Source organism: Gorilla gorilla, chromosome 1, assembly GCF_029281585.2.
Source record: "Gorilla gorilla gorilla isolate KB3781 chromosome 1, NHGRI_mGorGor1-v2.1_pri, whole genome shotgun sequence".
Lineage (NCBI taxonomy): Eukaryota > Metazoa > Chordata > Mammalia > Primates > Hominidae > Gorilla > Gorilla gorilla.
This window is the reverse complement of record NC_073224.2, coordinates 7,917,185-7,936,028: the sequence shown is the minus strand read 5'-3', so window position 1 is coordinate 7,936,028 and position 18,844 is coordinate 7,917,185. Positions and strand designations below refer to the sequence as shown.

At 39.4% G+C, this 18,844-nt stretch overlaps 1 long non-coding RNA gene across 1 annotated transcript; it reads left to right on the top strand.

Annotated features, from left to right (window-relative positions):
* The first annotated feature begins 7,444 nt into the window (after window positions 1-7,444).
* On the top strand, window positions 7,445-15,911 carry LOC134758615 (uncharacterized). Its single transcript, XR_010134001.1, has 3 exons — window positions 7,445-7,559; window positions 8,857-9,289; window positions 15,707-15,911. It is a non-coding gene; the product is annotated as an uncharacterized lncRNA (long non-coding RNA).
* Window positions 15,912-18,844: the final 2,933 nt, after the last annotated feature.

Below are 18,844 nucleotides of genomic sequence, written 5' to 3'. Positions count from 1 at the left end.
CTTTTTAAATGCCCAACTATGATACATATTTTCCCTTAGTAATATGAGGATAATAATTGTAGTTACCATGGACTAACTATATGCTGCACGACATGCTAAATTCTTTATGTATATTTATCTTCTAATCTTTAGAATTGTCTAAAAAGTTTGGCAGTTTTATTGTCTTTATTTTTATAACCATTATTCTTGATACATTATACAGTCATTTTTTCTGTTCTTGATTTTTAATGTATGTTTATGTTTGTTCATGTGCTTTTATTTCTAATAATGTAATAAACATTTAAAATTAGAAAACTGAGATTTAAAAGTGGACTAAATTGTCCATGGGACACCCAGCTGTAAGACGCAGAGCCAGGATTAAAACTGGCATCTGATTCTAAAACCTGTGATGCTAACTACTGTCATTGCAGAAAAACTTCTTTGTTTGTTCTACATGAATTGACTTATCTGTTGATTTCTCCTCTCAGTCTTATTTTTTTCTTATACTCATTACTATTTGACATGTGTGTGTAGATTTTTTTTATAGAGATGAGGTCTTGCTTTGATAATCATACATGTATATTTTTAATTTACTATCTGTCTCTCTTGCTTTTTTGTTCACTGTTCTAAAACAATTGCAGGCATTTGTATGTGGTTTGTAGGTATTGGTTGATACTTAAATGAATGAATGTAATTAGTGTATTCTGTACACCATCAGTGCATATATTATTAAAGATGTGATAGATTTCGTGTTTTCCTCTCTTTATATTGTTCCTATATTGCAGCATTCCCCAGTCTTTTTGGCACCAGGGACTGGTTTCGTGGAAGACAACTTTTCCATGGACTGGGCAGGGGGACGGCTTCAGGATGATTCAAGTACATTACATTTATTGCATACTTTGTTATTATTGCACTGTAATATATAATGAAATATAAAACTCACCATAATGTAGAATCAGTGGGAGCCCTGAGCTTGTTTTCCTGCAACTAGACAGTCCCACCAGAGGGTGATGGGAGACAGTGACACCTGAAATGTGGTGCTTATGTCCAGTCTACTCCGTAATCTTGGTTGCTGTCACTGCAAAAAACCTTGCTTCACAAAGACAGGATGTTGGAAATGGAAGCAGGTGTTTCAGTGATACTATTGACAAGGAAATGTCAGTGCTCCTGTGGAGAACAGCAATGGTTTCGCTGTCCTTAAAGTTTACATAACATTTACTATTATTGGTCCTTCTCTGTGTTCTTATTTTTTTTCTGATATCTCTCCTCTCTTCTTCCTCCTCTTAAATGGTACATCTAATCCTGTTCTTTTATTCTAATTTTTTTTAATGCTTTTCAATGCTTGCAGGTCTTTACTAAATACCGCTATAATCATTTAACTCCAATTCTATTTCAATAGCTAAGCTGCCTATCTGGTATTTCCATTTTATTATACTTATCACAAACTTGATAAATCTGAAATTCGGTGCAATAGATAATTTTCTTGTGGTAGTTTAAAAATATGTTCAATAATTATTTGAAACGCTTCAAAAAGTATGAGGGATCTTCAAAAAGTTCATGGGAAATGCACATTATGAAGAAACTATGCATAGATTTCAGAAATATTTTGCACCTAAATAAACTTGTACTAACTTGTTATAACATGCCGGAACAGGATCTAATTTGAGGAATTATAATAAGAAAACTAAGACACCAGTTTGAAAAGAGGTCCTATTAAAGCAACATGAATTCTGCTAAAATTAACACAAGAACAAACATCAAATTTATGGCAATTTTGGGTGATAGAATAGTAAAATCACTGGTTCTTTACAAGTTTATGAGGACAATGCCCTCCAACATTTGCAAGTTTACAAATAAATAACTCATTTGAAGAAGGGATGATAAGATTGAAGATAAAGCCTGCAGTGGCAGACAATTCACAGTTCACCAGAAAAAAAAATAATCTTGTTCATGTTCTGCTTTAGGAATAATAATAGCATAAACAACAGCCAACACCACAGCCATCTCAATTGGTTAAATTTACACAATTTTGAAAAATTTTCCACTCAATAGTTTCAAAAACTCTTGTTCCCAGACGAACTGCAGACAAGAGTAGAGCTTTCAACTGCTATTTTATGTAAGTGGAATCAAGATCCTGAAGCATTTCTTCAAATAATTGTAAGAGGAGGTCAAACACAGCTGTTCCAGTGAAATCCTCAAGAGTTTCTAGAGGGCCCAAAACAAAAAAACCCCAATAACACATGCTATTATGAGAGTATCTTGAGAAAGTTAGCCAAAGTTTTAGAAGAAGTACTTCCAGGAAATTTCACCAGAGAATTCTTCTCCACCATAACAATATTCCTCCTCACTCCTCTCATCAAAAAAAGACAATTTTGCTAGGGTTTCAATAGAAAATTATTAGGCATTCACCTTTTAGCTCTGATTTTGCTCCTGCTAACTTCTTCTTCTTTTCTGATTTTAAAAAAACTTGAAAGGACACCCATTTTTCTTCAGTTAATAATGTAAAAAAGACTGTCTTGACATGGTTAAATTCCCAGGACCTTAGTTTTTTTGTAGGGATGGACTAAAGGCCAGTATTATTGCTTATAAAGGTGTCTTGAACTTGATGAAGCTTATGTTGAGAAATAAAGTTTCTATATTTTATTTTTGTGTTTTACTTTCATTTTTTCACAAACTTATTGAAGTCCTTTCATAGACCCTAATTCTCTTCTTCTTGAAGGTATGTGCAGCTTAATCATCCTTTCTTGTGAATAGAATGTGACAGAAGTGACCATGTGTGACTTCTGAGTCTAGGTCATCAAAGATTTTGCCGCTTATGGGCTTTCCTTTTTCCTAAGCCACTCACGCTGGAGAAACCAACAACTATTTGGTGAGAATAGTCAAGCAGCGCTACAAAAACATCCATGTGGAGAGAACCTGAGGCCTTCAATTACAAACCCCACCAACTTGTGGGCCATGAATGTGAGCAAACTTGAAAGTGGTCAAGCCTTTGGATGACAGCCCCAGTTGAAATCTGACTGTAACCACATGAGCTATCCTGAGGCACAACCACCATGATAAATTGTTCTTGAATTCCTCGTTTACAGAAACTCAATTAGGTAATACATACTGTGAGTTTACGCCACAAAGTTTTGGGGTTATATGTTACGAAACAATAGATAGCAATTTCACTCTTTCAACATCCATTTTACTTTTTATACAATCATGCATTTTTAATAATGGGGATATATCTTGAGAAACGCACCACTGTGTAATATCATTGCTGTGTGAACATCATAGGATGTACTTACACAAACCTAGGTGGTAGAGCCTATCACACACCTAGACTATATGGTATAGCCTATTGCTCCTAAACTACAAACCCGTGCAGCATGTTACTGTGCTGAATACTGTAGGCAACTGTAACACAATGGTCAGCATTTGTGTATATAAACATAGAAAAGGTACAGTAAAAATATGGTATAAAAGATTAAAAGATGGTACACTTGAGTAGGGCACTTACCTCAGGTGGTCTGCTAATTTTCACGGTCACATGAAGATTCCAGTGAGATATATTTTACCATAGGTGACAGCCTTGACTATGTGCACTACCCATGAAGGTCCCCTTTGCCTTGCTCTTCCTGACTTGTCAAGTGCATGATGATGTGGTAAACCAGCACAAGAACTGAACTCTGTTCTCCTTCTGTTGAGTTCTGCAGCTATTTATTCTGAGTTTGGTACCTAGATTTTGTAGACCCCATTTCTTTGACATTCTTGGTAGAATCAGGCCATCTTCATCCCATTGTGCTATCCTTGTGTTACTGTTAGGTTTTATGATGCCCAAAGTTATTTTATAGAAGAATAATCTGAGGGTAGACCATAGGCATAGAACCTTTGAGCCTACTGTTTAAGCCAGCCTCACAGATTGGACAATTAGTGGTTTTTCCTGGATCAGCATCAATTTGGATAAACATTGCTGTCAGTTACTATGAAACTGGTTATATTTTCTTTTCTTTCTTTTTTTTGTCTTAAGAAAACATCTTTAATCCATAGAGCATGTTTTCTCTGGTTTTATACCCACTAGGGTCATAGGCTTTTTTCTGCTTTAAGATATGGCCAACCATTGCATTAGGGCTGAGATATTAGGTGCACAGGATTACACACAAACTGTACTCTAAATACTCTTCATTTTAGGATAAAACTATTGGTATGTATATACTTTTATTACAATTCTTACGCTTATTTCTCTGAATAGCATTACTTCAAGGATTATTTGAACCTTTAATTGCCACGTTAATGAATGTTGACCAGAGAAACATTGTTTCTTTGAATGGCACTTTAGAAAAACAAAGATTCCTTGGGTCCAATGGGCAGTATTTTTAGTTGTTAGGCAGAGGACTCCACATGAAATCCTGAATTAAACATTGCTCCACTAAAATATTCTGAGGCTAAAGATGAAAATCTTTACAATCAGAAGCAACAAAAACTAGACACATTTTTTAGTAAATCCTTCCCCTCCTTGTCCTTCGGTTGCCTCCTGGCATGCAGCTCTCCCTCCTGTCCCTTATGATTCTGTTCTCTCTTCTTCTGCCCCACCATTGACTTTTCCTTCTTGCTTTTTGTTCTGAAATTATTTTCCCAACTGTCATAAATTCTCAAATTGTTTGTTCCATCTAAAGATCCACCCTTACCATGAGCCAGATATGTAAGCAACTGCGGAATTTAAATCTAGTGCATGAGTTCAGAGTTGTACATGAACTAAGAAGTTATAATGAACAATTTTTAAAACTAAACAAGAAAATCAAATATTCATCAAATAATTTAGAATTCTTTAGGGCACATATGGCCCAGGGTTACTTGACATATCAACTTGTACACCTGTTAATTTGAACATCAGATACTAAATCCTGCATGATAAAATGTGATTTGGTCTGACCTTGTAGGAAACTTGTAGAATTCCTCTTTCCAAAATAAGTATCAGGGTCAAAAATTGTTCATAAAAACAATGAAATTATTAAACTATAGAAGAATTTGGAGATAGACTATAAAATTTATTGTCACAACTCAGAGTTAAATAAAACAGGTTTTCATTAAAATCAAATTAAGTAAGAGTTATAAAACTGAAAATCTTTAAAACAGGGATAATTATATAATAAAAGCTATTATAAATACTCAACAGGAAACCAGAAATTTTAATTATTTTGCCATTTGTTTTACTATCAACTCTGATTATTGTGTTTCTTAAAAGAAACAAATATATCATTATGAGGTGATCAGAAGCAGACAAGGAGGTTAGACGTTCCCTCATTTATTCACTCAGCAACCCTGCCACAGAACTAAACCTACGCCAAGTGCCTGGTGGGCCCAGCGTGTGGTGCTGAGAAATTATTGAATGGCCCTTTCCCGCATTCAAGGAGCCCACAGTCTGAGGATATATGGACAAAAACAAGTACATGGACTAAAGCAAGTACATGTAAAAGAAGAGTAAATGCTATAATAAAAATAAAGTAAGATGTTGGGAGGGAGGGCAGGGGAGCCATGGCATTCGAGGGACCCAAATGCCTCACTGAGGTGACATTTATGCCATGACCAGGATGGCAACAGAAGGCCAGCCCTGCACAAGTCTGGGAATAGTATTTCAGGGAGATGCCACTCCTGGTGCAGAGACATGCAGGCAGAGGTGACTTTGGCAGAGGATGTGAGAAAGAGGCCGGTGGGGCTAGAGGGAGCCTGGGGGAGAGGAGAGGGAAGAATGACTCTGGGGCCTGAAGAAGATAGTGACCTGCTTCTCTCTGACAATACTGTCCCCAAATTTAGCACCTTTAAACAACAAATGCTTACTACCTCATGATTTATGTGGACCAGAATCTGGACACCGCTTTGCTGGCTGCCTCCACGAGGCTGGGGCTGTGTTCTCAGCTGAAGCTGGGCTGTGGGAGGATTGGCTTCCAAGCACACTCATGTGGGTATCGGTCAGGTTCAGTGTAGACTGAGAGCCTGAGTGTCTCCCGGGGCCTGGGCACTCTCTCATTCTCTGTTGTGTAGGCCTCTGCATAAGGCAGCTCATAACACTGGAGCTTGCTTTCTGAATTTGAGGAATACAGTAGAAAGACAGGGAGATAAATACATACTGACGGAGAAAGAGAAAGACATAGAGAATGAGGAGAAAACACTGGACAGAGTAAGTAGAAGAGATGAGAGAAATAGAGAGACTGAGGGAGGAAATATAGAAGAAAGTGACTAGGAGAAAATCACAGCTTTTTTGATAATAACATAATGAGAATTGCAATAGACTGAACATTTCCCCACCAAAAATTGTGTATGTTGAAATCCTAGCCCCCAGTGTAACAGTACTAGGAAGTGGGAGGTAATTAGGTTCTGAAGGTGAAACCCTCATGAACGGGATTACTGGCTCCATAAAAGAAACCCCAGAGAGCTCCTTCCTCCACTATCTGTCAGGTAAAAATACAATGTAAAGTCCACAGTCTGCAACTCAGAAGAGAGAGTTCTCACCAGAGCCCAACCATGCTAGCGCCCTGATCTTCAACTTCTGTCCTCCAGAACCGTGAGAAAGAACATTCTGTTGTGGATAAGTGGCTCAGTCTGTCTTTGGTACAACAGCCTGACCTAAGACAGAAGTGTTATCCCATCATTTCCATTGCATTCTGTTGGTCAAAAGTGTCATTAACCCTTTAGTGTTGTCAGCCTTTCTGTAAGCTGCCCAGCACATAGGCCAAAATGAAGGACATGGGTCTGATTCTGAATATAATGAGAAGGCACTGAAAGGAGTAATGTCAGAGGATGACACTATCTGAATTCCATTTCATCTCAAACTGGTGCAGTATGAAAAATGAGGCTGAGAGGGGAAGCGACTTTCCAATATCACACTGCTGGACACAGGCCTGTTTGAGGTGTATTCTATGCTACCTCCCATTCCTTCTTATAGTTCTTTTATCTCTAAGTGTGTGCATTATCTACATGGGATGCCACACCATAAGTTTTACAAGTTTTATCTCATACACACCTGATGAGTTCCCTAGGAAGGAGATGCTGGCATGTTACCCAATGTACACGTTGAAAGGCCCCCAAACCCACAGTAAATTTTCTAGGGTGACAGAACTAGTAAGAAAAAGTAGGTTCTTACCCAGATCTGTGACCTCATACCTGAGGCCCTGGCTGTATTCAGGTCTTTCCAGGGAACTGAGGAGGGCTGTGTTTGCATAATTGTGCACAGGTAAAGAGTTGACATGCAGGGATAGTGAGCAGTCAGTGGCCCAGCAGGGCCTTGGGGTAGGTCTTATGGAAGCGAGGAGCCCAGAGGATGAAACTTTGAAAAAGTGATCTTACTTCCTTGGTGACAGACCCCAACAGAACTTATAATTCTGGTAACCCAGCACTCACATCCTAGAGACAGCCCTGTATCCAGGTGGGAAATGCTTGGTGGGAAACGCTTAAGAGAACACAATGTGCTCCTGCTGGATCCCAACTCTCTTAGGCTCTTGCTTCAGGAAGGCCTAAAGTGAAAATCTTTTCGGAAATGCTGATATTGGCTTATTCCTCACCCCAGATGTCTCTGGAGATTTTGCAGGGGTCGCCCAGAGGTAACATACGTTAAGTCTAGGGTAGGCTCCTCCAGCCTAGGTCTCACCAGTGCTTTCATTGTCCTTTGCTTTAGAATGTAAGGAAAAATTGGGAATTTAAAATAGCAAAAATTGACCAAAACTACATTTTTGTGAGATTTCCTAAGGTTCTGTGTTGTTGTTGGTTTGTTTTAGACAGGACCTCACTCTGCCACTCAGGCTGGAGTTCAGTGGCATAATCACAGCTCACTGCAGCCTAGATCTCCTGAGATCAAGCAATTCTCTCATCTCTGCCTCCGAAGTAGCTGAGGGACTACAGGTGCACACCCCCACACCTGGCTAATATATATATTTTTATTTTTAGCAGAGATGAGGTCTCATTATGTTGCCCAGGCTTGTCTTGAACTCCTGAACTCAAGCAATCCTCAATTTTTGATACATAGCTTTGCTAGGTGTAGGATTCTTAGTTGACAGTTTTTTTTTTCTGTGAACACCGGCTAAAGAAAGTTTAAAAAGAAGAAATAGAGAAACTTCAAGTAAGGCAATTAAATGAACAAATTAAGAGCTAAGAAACAACAAAGATGGGGTATTGAGGTTGTAGTTATGACAGCTAATGATAGAATGGATCCAGTCAGAGAGTTCAGGCAGAATTGTATTTGCAGAGAGTAGAAGTCTGAGGGTGAAGGTGTCCTAAATGAGGCCAATTTGGAAGACTTTATTTTATTATAGAATCAAAGACAACGCATGGGAACACACCATGCCAAACCCAAACAGGCTAAGCTGGTGCTCTGTGCAAAGGTATATAGGTTTATGGGAAGAAAAACTACCATTATAACATCAAGCACTTTTTTTTTAAATTAAAAGAATCACAAATGTGGCAGTTATGATCAGGGTTAAGGTTAAAGTTAAAGTTATATTTCAGGTTTGGTTGGTGGATGTCACAAAGCAAAAAGTTTGTTGCCAAGAAGTGGGTGTTCTAGTTTGTGAAATAAAACATCCCAATGACAGAAACAGTAGAGGAGAAAAAGGGATGGGATGGCAAACACAAGTTCCTGGAAATTTATATTAAAATAAGGTTTATAAAGGAGGACAGTGTGCATCTCAGTCATCAGTGCTGCCTGCAATGGAGGTGTTTATTTCTGCCCAAGATAAATACACCAGCCCTACTATGTGAGAGGTGAAAAGGAGCCTACATTATGCTTCCCACACCAGATGCCTTGACTTGGGATTCTGTTCCCAGGGAAAAAGAGCACATCTTTGAAGTAGTTTTGGAGCAGGAGGTATCTTCCAAATTCCAACGAAGTATCTTATATTCTAGGTGACCCTGAGACCACTGGAGAAGAAATAAATGAAGGCCATGAAACTTCCTTGAACTAGTGGGAATCCATGAGAAAATCTGACATTATGTTTTCTTCTCTTGGAATAGAAATATTGTTTGACTTCTGTTTTGCTGACAAGAAACGAGGCCAGACCACCCACCTGAGCAAGGCTACCTGGGACAATGACCTCACATATGGAAAACATTGGAGCCCATCTGCTTCCAATCTGCTGTTTTCCAAAAATTAGGGAAGTTGTTTTCCCTTTGATACCCTCTGTTTCTAACAATCCCAATGCCAACACTGTCCTGTTTCTACAAGAGACAATGACAAATATGAGCCTGAAGGAAGATGAGCTGATGGCATTCCCAGCTTATTACCACTCCTTGGGGGCCTTATCTTACATACATGGATTCAATTCGTAGACTCAGCTGGGTGAGTATCTATTATTCAGCTGAGTTTGAAGTGACTGCTTAAGACTTAGGTGTGTGGTGAAATGAGGCAGGATTTTCTCCTCATAATTACCATCTTACTATCACTGAGTCATAGCTAAAATCAGGAAATTATTCAAGAAGAAATAGAAATGTAATGTTATGAGGACATAAATTTAGAGATTTGTGGAAAGGTCTTCATAATTTTGTGGCATTTTCTTTGAGCTGGAATTACAGTTGACATTTCATTATAATATATTAGCTATACCAGACTTTATGCATTTATGTAAAATTTTATTTGCTTTTATTATATTATAAGTTCTGGGATACACGTGCAGAAAGTGCAGGTTTGTTATGTATGTATACACGTACCATGGTGGTTTGCTGCACCTATTAACCCATCATCTACATTAGGTATTTCTCCTAATGCTATCCCTCTCCTAGCCCCCCACTCCCCGAAGGTCCCTGGTGTGTGATGTTCCCCTCCTTGTGTCCATGCGTTCTCAATGTTCACTTATGAGCGAGAACATGTGGTGTTTGGCTTTCTGTTCTTGTATTAGTTTGCTGATAATGATGGTTTCCAGCTTCATCCATGTCCCTGCAAAGGACATGAACTCATCCTTTTTTATTGCTGCATAGTATTCCATGGTGTATATGTGCCACATTTTCTTTACCCAGTCTATCATTGATGGGCATTTGGGTTGGTTCCAAGTCTTTGCTATTGTGAACACTGCTGCAATAAACATACATGTGCATGTGTCTTTATAGTAGCATGATTTATAATCCTTTGGGTATATATCCAGTAATGGGATTGCTGGGTCAAATGGCATTTCTGGTTCTAGATCCTTGAGGCATTGCCACACTGTCTTCCACAATGGTTGAACTAATTTACACTCCCACCAACAGTGTAAAAGCATTCCTATTTCTCCACATCCTCTCCAGCATCTGTTGTTTCCTGACTTTTTAATGATTGCCATCCTAAGTGGCATGAGATGGTATCTCATTGTGGTTTTGATTTGCATTTCTCTAATGACCAGTGATGATGAGCTTTTTTTCATATGTTTGATGGCCACATAAATGTCTTCTTTTGAGAAGTGTCCATTTATATCCTTTGCCTACTTTTTGATGGGTTTCTGTTTTTTTCTTGTAAATTTGTTTAACTTCTTTGTAGATTCTGGATATTAGACCTTTGTTAGACGGATTGCAAAAATTTTCTCCCATTCTGTAGGTTGCCCATTTACTCTGATGATAGTTTCTTTTGCTGTGCAGAAACTCTTAAGTTTAGTTAGATCCCATTTGTCAATTTTGGCTTTTTTTGGCCAATGCTTTTGGTGTTTTAGTCATGAAGTCTTTGCCCATGCCTATGTCCTGAATGGTATTGCCTGGATCTTCTTCTAAGGTTTTTATGGTTTTAGGTCTTATGTTTAATTCTTTAATCCATCTTGAGTTAATTTTTGTTTAAAATGTAAGGAAGGTGTCCCATTTCAGTTTTCTGCATATGGCTAGCCAGTTTTCCCAGCACCATTTATTAAAGAAAGAATTCTTTCCCCATTGCTTGTTTTTGTCAGGTTTGTCAAAGAACAGATGGTGGTATGTGTATGGTCTTATTTCTGATTCTGTTCCATTGGTCTATGTGTCTGTTTTGGTACCGGTATCATGCTATTTTGGTTACTGTAACCTTATAATATAGTTTGAAGTTGGGTAGTGTAATACCTCCAGCTTTGTTCTTTTTGCTTAGAAACGTCTTGGCTATTTGGGCTCTTTTTTTGGTTCCATCTGAATTTTAAAATAGTTTCTTCTAATTATGTGAAGAATGTCAGTTGTAGTTTAATGGGAATAGCATTGAATTCTTTTATAAATTACTGTGGGCAGTATGGCCATCTTCACGAATTAATTCTTCCTATCCATGAGCATGGGATATTTCTCCATTTGTTTGTGTCCTTTCTGATTTCTCTGAGCAGTGGTTTGTAGTTCTCCTTGAAGAGGTCCTTCACATCTCTTGTAAGTTGTATTCCTACATATTTTATTCTCTTTGTAGCAATTGTGAATGGGAGTTCACTCATGATTTGGCTCTCTGTTTGTCTATTATTGTCTATTATTAATGCTTGTGAGTTTTGCCAATTGATTTTATATCCTGAGACTTTGCTAAGTTGCTTATCAGCTTAAGGAGATTTTGGGCTGAGACGATGGGGTTTTCTAAATATACAATCATGTCATCTGCAAACAGAGACAATTTGACTTCCTCTCTTCCTATATGAATAGGCTTTCTTTCTTTCTCTTGCCTGATTATCCTGGCCAGAACTTCCAATACTATGTTGAATAGGAGTGGTGAGAGAGGGCGTCCTTGTCTTGTGCTGGTTTTCAAAGAAAATGCTTCCAGCTTTTGCCCATTCAGTATGATAGTGGCTGTGGGATTGTCATAAACAGCTCTTACTATTTTGAGATGCATTCCATCAGTACCTAGTTTATTGAGAGTTTTTTGCATAAAGGGGTGTTGAATTTTATTGAAGGCCTTTTCTGCATCTATTGAGATAATCATGTGGTTTTTGTCATTGGTTTTTTTATGTGATTGATTACATTTATTGATTTGTGTATGTTGAACCAGCCTTGCATCTCAGGGATGAAGCTGACTTGATATTGGTGGATAAGCTTTTTGATGTGCTGCTGGATTTGGTTTGCCAGTATTTTATTGAGGATTTTTGCTTTGATGTTCATCAGGGATATTGGCCTGAAATTTTCTTTTTTTGTTGTGTCTCTGTGAGGTTATGGTATCAGGATGATGCTGGCCCATAAAATGAGGTAGGGAGGAGTCCCTCTTTTTCTACTGTTTGGAATAGTTTCAGAAGGAATGGTAGCAGCTCCTCTTTGTACCTCTGGTAGAATTCAGCTGTGAATCCATCTGGTCCTGGGATTTTTTTGGTTGACAGGCCATTAATTACTGCCTCAATTTAAGAACCTGTTATTGGTCTATTCAGGGATTCAACTTCTTCCTGGTTTAGTCTTGAGAAGATGTATGTGCCCAGGAATTTAACCATTTCTTCTAGATTTTCTAGTTTATTTGCATAGAGGTGTTTACACTATTCTCTGATGGTAGTTTGTGGGATTTCTGTGGGATCAGTGGTGATACCTCCTTTATCATTTTTTATTGTGTCTATTTGATTCTTCTCTCTTTCCTTCTTTATTAGTCTGGCTTGTTGTCTATCTGTTTTGTTAATCTTTTCAAAAACCAGCTCCTGGATTCGCTGATTTTTTGAAGGATTTTTCATGTCTCTATCTCCTTTAGTTCTGCTCTGAGTTATTTCTTTTCTTCTGCTAGCTTTTGAATTTGTTTGCTGTTGCTTCTCTAGTTGTTTTAATTGTGATGTTAGGGTTTCGATTTTAGATCTTTCCTGCTTTCTCCTGTGGGCATTTAGTGCTATAAATTTCCCTCTAAACACTATTTTAGTTGTGTCCCAGAGATTCTGGTACGTTGTCTTTGTTCTCCTTGGTTTCAAAGAACTTACTACTTCTGCCCTAATTTCATTACTTACCCAGTAGTCATTCAGGAGCAGGTTGTTCAGTTTTCATGTAGTTTTGTGGCTTTGAGTGAGTTTCTTAATCCTGAGTTCTAATTTGATTGCACTGTGGTCTGAGAGACTGTTTGTTATGATTTCTGTTCTTTTGCATTTGCTGAGGAGTGTTTTACTTCCAATTATGTGGTCAATGTTAGAATAAGTGCTATGTGGTCCTGAGAAAAATGTATATTCTGTTGATCTGGGGTGGAGAGTTCTGTAGACGTCTATCAGGTCCACTTGGTCCAGAGCTGAGTTCAAGTCCTGAATATCCTTGTTAATTTTCTGTCTCAATCACAACCAAAAAAGAGAATTTTAGACCAATATCCTTGATGAACATTGATGAAAAATCCTCAATAAAATACTGGCAAACCGAATCCAGCAGCACATCAAAAAGCTTATCCACCATGATCAAGTGGGCTTCATCCCTGGGATGCAAGGCTGCTTCAATATACGCAAATCAATAAATGTAATCCAGCATATAAACAGAACCAAAGACAAAAATCACATGATTATCTCAATAGATGCAGAAAAGGCCTTTGACAAAATTCAACAACCCTTCATGCTAAAAACTCTCAATAAATTAGGTATTGATGGGACATATCTCAAAATAATAAGAGCTATCTATGACAAACCCACAGCCAATATCATACTGAATGGACAAAAACTGGAAGCATTCCCTTTGAAAACTGGCACAAGACAGGGATGCCCTCTCTCACCACTCCTATTCAACACAGTGTTGGAAGTTCTGGCCAGGGCAATTAGGCAGGAGAAGGAAATAAAGGGTATTTAATTAGGAAAAGAGGAAGTCAAATTGTCCCTGTTTGCAGACGACATGATTGTATATCTAGAAAACCCCATTGTCTCAGCCCAAAATCTCCTTAAGCTGATAAGCAACTTCAGCGAAGTCTCAGGATACAAAATCAATGTACAAAAATCACAAGCATTCTTATACACCAATAACAGACAAACAGAGAGCCAAATCATGAGTGAACTCCCATTCACAATTGCTTCAAAGAGAATAAAATATCTAGGAATCCAACTTACAAGGGATGTGAAGGACCTCTTCAAGGAGAACTACAAACCACTGCTCAAGGAAATAAAAGAGGATACAAACAAATGGAAGAACATTCCATGCTCATGGGTAGGAAGAATCAATATCATGAAAATGGCCATACTGCCCAAGGTAATTTATAGATTCAATGCCATCCCCATCAAGCTACCAATGACTTTCTTCACAGAATTGGAAAAAACTACTTTAAAGTTCATATGGAACCAAAAAAGAGCCCGCATCGCCAAGTCCATCCTAAGCCAAAAGAACAAAGCTGGAGGCATCACACTACCTGACTTCAAACTATACTACAAGGCTACAGTAACCAAAACAGCATGGTACTGGTACCAAAACAGAGACATAGATCAATGGAACAGAACAGAGCCCTCAGAAATAACACCGCATATCTACAACCATCTGATCTTTGACAAACCTGAGAAAAACAAGCAATGGGGAAAGGATTCCCTATTTAATAAATGGTGCTGGGAAAACTGGCTAGCCATATGTAGAAAGCTGAAACTGGATCCCTTCCTTACACCTTATACAAAAATCAATTCAAGATGGATTAAAGACTTAAACGTTAGACCTAAAACCATAAAAACCCTAGAAGAAAGCCTAGGCATTACCATTCAGGACATAGGCATGGGCAAGGACTTCATGTCTAAAACACCAAAAGCAATGGCAACAAAAGCCAAAATTGACAAATGGGATCTAATTAAACTAAAGAGCTTCTGCACAGCAAAAGAAACTACCATCAGAGTGAACAGGCAACCTACAAAATGGGAGAAAATTTTCGCAACCTACTCATCTGACAAAGGGCTAATATCCAGAATCTACAATGAACTCAAACTAATTTACAAGAAAAAAACAAACAACCCCATCAAAAAGTGGGTGAAGGACATGAACAGACACTTCTCAAAAGAAGACATTTGTGCAGCCAAAAAACACATGAAAAAATGCTCACCATTACCGGCCATCAGAGAAATGCAAATCAAAAGCACAATGAGATAGCATCTCACACCAGTTAGAATGGCAATCATTAAAAAGTCAGGAAACAACAGGTGCTGGAGAGGATGTGGAGAGATAGGAACACTTTTACACTGTTGGTGGGACTGTAAACTGGTTCAACCATTGTGGAAGACAGTGTGGCGATTCCTCAGGGATCTAGAACTAGAAATACCATTTGACCCAGCCATCCCATTACTGGATATATACCCAAAGGATTATAAATCATGCTGCTATAAAGACACATGCACACGTATGTTTATTGTGGCATTATTCACAATAGCAAAGACTTGGAACCAACCCAAATGTCCAACAATGATAGACTGGATTAAGAAAATGTGGCATATATACACCATGGAATACTATGCAGCCATAAAAAAGGATGAGTTCATGTCCTTTGTAGGGACATGGATGAAACTGGAAATCATCATTCTCAGTAAACTATCGCAAGAACAAAAAACCAAACACCGCATATTCTCACTCATAGGTGGGAATTGAACAATGAGAACACATGGACACAGGAAGGGGAACATCACACTCTGGGGACTGTTGTGGGGTGGGAGGAGGGGGGAGGGATAGCATTGGGAGATGACGAGTTAGTGGGTGCAGCGCACCAGCATGGCACATGTATACATATGTAACTAACCTGCACATTGTGCACATGTACCCTAAAACTTAAAGTATAATAATAATAAAAAATAAATAAATAAATAAGATACAGCTAAGAAAAAAAAAAAGAAATGGCAGTGGGAAGGAGGGCAAATGGATTTCTGCTGTATTTAGAATGCCACAGTAAAAACTTTGTATTTGTTAGGTATGGAGAATGAGAGAGAGGGAAGGGAAGGCTGAGTCCCCAGTTTCCGGCTTGGACAACTGTGAAGATAGTGCCTTTTGCTGAGATGGAGAATATTAGAAGAGGAGAAATTTGAGGGAAGGGAAATGCCAATTTTAATTCAGCCTTCTCTTATGTTTGAAATACATGTGAGAAAAGTAAAACAACATACCAGTAGTGCTGTAATGAAAATAAAGGCCATAGACCCAAATGTAAAAAAAAAAAAAAATTTTCTGTCTCATTTATCTAATATTGACAGTGAGGTGTTAAAGTCTCCCCAGTTTATTGTGTGGGAGTCTAAGTCTCTTATTATTGTGTGGGAGTCTAAGTCTTTTTGTAGGTCTCTAAGAACTTGCTTTATGAATCTGGGCGCTCTTATATTGGGTGCATATATATTTAGGATACTTAGCTCTCCTTGTTGCATTGATCCTTTTACCATTATGTAATGCCCTTCTTTGTCTTTTTTGATCTTTGTTGGTTTAAAGTCTATTTTATCAGAGACCAGGATTGCAACCTCTGCTTTTTTTTTGCTTTCCATTTGCTTGGTAAATCTTCCTCCGTCCCTTTATTTTGAGCATATGTGTGTCTTTGCATGTGAGATGGGTCTCCTGAATACAGCACACAGATGGGTCTTGACTCTTTATTCCACTTGCCAGTCTGTGTCTTTTAATTGGGGCACTCAGCTCATTCATATTTAAGGTTAATATTGTTATGTGTGAATTTGATCCTGGCATTACGATGCTAGCTGGTTATTTTGCCAGCTACTAGCTGAGCAGTTTCTTTATAGTGTCAATGGACTTAACAATTTGATATGCTTTTGCAGAGGCTGGTACTGGTTTTTCCTTTCCATGCTTCAGGAGCTCTTATAAGGCAGCCCTGGTGGTGACAAAACCTCTCAGCATTTGCTTGTCTGGAAAGGATTTTATTTCTCCTTCGCTTTGTTTGGCTGGATATGAAATTCTGGGTTGAAAACTCATTTCTTTAAGAATGTTGAATATCGGCCCCCACTCTCTTCTGGCTTGTAGGGTTTCTGCAGAAAGGTCTGCTGTTAGTGTGATGGGCTTCCCTTTGTTGGTAACCTGACCTTTCTCTCTGACTGCCCTTAACATTTTTCCCTCATTTCAACCTTGATGAATGGGACGACTATGTGTCTTGGGGTTGCTCTTCTCGAGGAGTATCTTAACAGTGTTCTCTGTATTTCCTGAATTTAATGCTGGCCTGCCTTTCTAGGTTGGGGAAATTCTCCTGGATAATATTCTGAAGAGTGTTTTTCAACTTGGTTTCATTCTCCCAGTCACTTTCAGGTATACCAATCAAATGTAGGTTTGGTCTTTTTACGTAGTCCCATATTTCTTGGAGGCTTTGTTCATTTATTTTCATTCTTTTTTCTATAAGCTTTGTCTTCATGCTTTATTTCATTATGCCGATCTTCAATCTCTGATATCCTTTCTTCTGCTTGATCAATTCGGCTATTGATACTTGTGTATGCTTCAAGAAGTTCTCGTCCTGTGTTTTTCAGCTCCATCAGGTCATTTATGTTCTTCTCTAAATTGGTTATTCTAGTTAGCAATTCCTCTAACCTTTTTTCAAGGTTCTTAGCTTCCTTGCATTGGGTTAGAACATGCTTCTTTACCTCAGAAGAGTTTGTTATTACCCACCTTCTGAAGCCTACTTCTGTCAATTTGTCAAACTCATTCTCTGTCCAGTTTTGTTCCCTTGCTGGTGAGGTGTTGTGATCCTTTGGAGGAGAAGAGGCGTTCTGGTTTTTGGAATTTTCAGGCTTTTTGCACCGGTTTTTCCTCATCTTTGTGGATTTACCTACCTTTGGTCTTTGATGTTGGTGACCTTCAGATGGGGTTTCTGTGTGGACATCCTTCTTGCTGATGTTGATGCTATTCCTTTCTGTTTGTTAGTTTTCCTTCTAACAGTCAGGCTCTTCTATTGCAGATCTGCTGGAGTTTCCTGGAGGTCCGCTTGAGATCCTGTTTGCCTGGTTATCACCAGCAGAGGCTGCGGAACAGCAAAGATTGCTGCCTGTTCATTCCTCTGGAAGCGTCGTCCCACAGAAGCACCCACTAGATGCAGCTGGGGCTCTCCTGTATGAGGTGTCTGTCAAACCCTGCTGGGAGGTGTCTCCCAGTCAGGAGGTATGGGGGTCAGGGACCCACTTGAGAAGGCAGTCTGTCCCTTAGCAGAGCTTGAGCGCTGTGTTGGGAGATCCACTGCCCTCTTTGGAGCTGGCGGGCAGAAATGTTTAGGTCTGCTGAAGCTTTGCCCATAGCCACCCCTTCCCCCCAGGTGCTCTGTCCCAGGGAGAAGGGAGTTTTATCTATAAGCCCCTGACTGGGGCTGCTGCCTTTCTTTCAGAGATGCTCTGCCCAGAGAGGAGCAATCTAGAGAGGCAGTCTGGCTACAGTGGCTTTGCTGAGCTGTGGTGGACTCAGACCAGTTCAAATTTCCCAGTGGCTTTGTTAACACAGTCAGAGGAAAGCCACCTACTCAAACCTCAGTAATGGCAGACACCCCTCCCCCCACCAAGCCTGAGTGACCCAGGTCACCTTCAGACTGCTGTACTGGCAGTGAGAATTTCAAGCCAGTGGATATTAGCTTGCTGGGTTCCATGGGAGTCAGATCCACTGAGCTAGACCACTTGGCTTCCTGGCTTCAGCCCCCTTACCAGGGCAGCGGATAGTTCTGTCTTGCTGGCATTCCAGGCACCACTTGCGTATGGAAAAAAACTCCTGCAGCTAGCTCAGTGTCTGCCCAAACGGCCATCCAGTTTTGTGCCTGAAACCCAGGGCACTGGTGGCATAGGCACCTGAGGGAATCTCCTGGTCTGCGGGTTGCAGAGATGGTGGGAAAATCATAGTATCTGGGGCTGCAGTGCACCATTCCTCAGGGCACAGTCTCTTGTGGCTTCCCTTGGCTAGGGGAGGGATTTCTTCCCTGACCCTTTGTGCTTCCTGGGTGAGGCAATGCTCCACCCTCTTTCTGCTCACCCTCTGTGGGCTGCACCCACTTTCTAACCAGTCCCAATGAGATGAGCTGGGTACCTCAGTTGGAAATGCAGAAATCACCAGCCTTCTGCATTGATGTCAGTGGGAGCTGCAGACTAGAACT